This window comes from Sapajus apella, unplaced genomic scaffold, assembly GCF_009761245.1.
Source record: "Sapajus apella isolate SASKATOON/1434 unplaced genomic scaffold, GSC_monkey_1.0 scaffold69, whole genome shotgun sequence".
Classification (NCBI taxonomy): Eukaryota; Metazoa; Chordata; class Mammalia; order Primates; family Cebidae; genus Sapajus; species Sapajus apella.
This window is the reverse complement of record NW_022437009.1, coordinates 4,511,609-4,512,965: the sequence shown is the minus strand read 5'-3', so window position 1 is coordinate 4,512,965 and position 1,357 is coordinate 4,511,609. Positions and strand designations below refer to the sequence as shown.

The 1,357-nt window shown below is 34.6% G+C and overlaps 1 non-coding gene across 1 annotated transcript; it reads right to left on the bottom strand.

The window, feature by feature from the left end:
* Positions 1 to 658: 658 nt before the first annotated feature.
* On the bottom strand, positions 659 to 793 carry LOC116531240. Its single transcript, XR_004260328.1, has one exon. It is a non-coding gene; the product is annotated as a small nucleolar RNA SNORA42/SNORA80 family (small nucleolar RNA).
* Between the last annotated feature and the right edge of the window lie 564 nt (positions 794 to 1,357).

Below are 1,357 nucleotides of genomic sequence, written 5' to 3'. Positions count from 1 at the left end.
TAGATATTGCAGAAAATGCATAAACTTGCTGGTGATTAATACTTTCAGATTTTTTTAAGTCTAAAAATGTATTTGCCTTCATTTTTGAAAGATATTTTCAATGGACATAAAAAATACTGTATAGAATGCTAAACTGAAATTTTTTCTTTCAGTACTTTAAAGATGTTACTCCATTGTCTTCATGCTGGCATTGTTTCTGATGATGAATTTGTTGTTATTCTTCTTTTAGTTCTTCTACATGTAATGTCTCCATTCCCTGTGCCTGTCATCCCCCAGATGTTTTTCATCTGTTACTGGCTTTGAGCAATTTGATTTTGATGGATTTGAGTGTCATTTTCTTCATGTTTCACTGAGTTTCTTGAATCTGAGAGTTTATCATTTTCATGATATTTGGGAAGTTGGGAGCCATTATTTCTTCATGTATTTTTTCTATCCCTCTCCTGGCCTCTAGTACATGTATATTGTATCCATGACTTACTGATACTCTGTTCACTTTTTAATTTTTTCTCTTTGTATTTCATTTTGGATAGTTTCTATTGCTATGTCTTCAAGTTTACTAATTTTTTTTTCTGCGATGTCTTACCTTTGGTTAATTCTATCTAGTGTAATTTTTATTTCAGAAAATATAATTTTCATCTCTAGAAGCTCAACTTGGATTTTTTTTGCAATCCCCTTTAGTAGTCACAGCCTATAGGTAAGGAGGCAGGGCAATGGTTCAGGGCTGAAGTTTACACTGGTATGGGCACTCTATGAGGCCCACAGAGAAGCGCCCCCCATGAACCCATTACCATGCCACCCATTGCCATGCTCTTGGATTTGTTTTACATCTTTCATTTCTCCACTTACCATGTTTAATCTTTCCCCTAGGTTTCTGAACATACGAAATACAATTTAGGATGATCATTTCAATGTTTTTTTCTACTTCTATCATCTATGTCAGTTTTGTGTGTTTCAATTGATATATTGTCCTTGTTATTAGTCACATTCTCCTATATACTTCTTTATATGTTTGGTTATTTTTATAGGATCTTAGTCGTACATTTGCTTTATTGGGTGATAGATATTTGTGAATTTCATAAATATTCTTGAACTTTGTAATACAAAGCTATTAGCAAGAGTTTGACACTTTCAGGTCTTGCTTCTAAGCTTTGTTTGGCATAACCTGAGCAATGTTTCAAGTAGAGGGCTTTTTGTTCCACTACTGAGGCAATACCTTTCTGATTACACTACCCAGTGCTCTATAGACTGAGGTTTCCAGGCTGGCTGGTCATAATAGGCACTATTTACATTCCTGTGTGAGTTCTAGGTACTGTTCCTTCTTATCTGTTCAGAAGATTTTCTCCTCACACACCTGCAC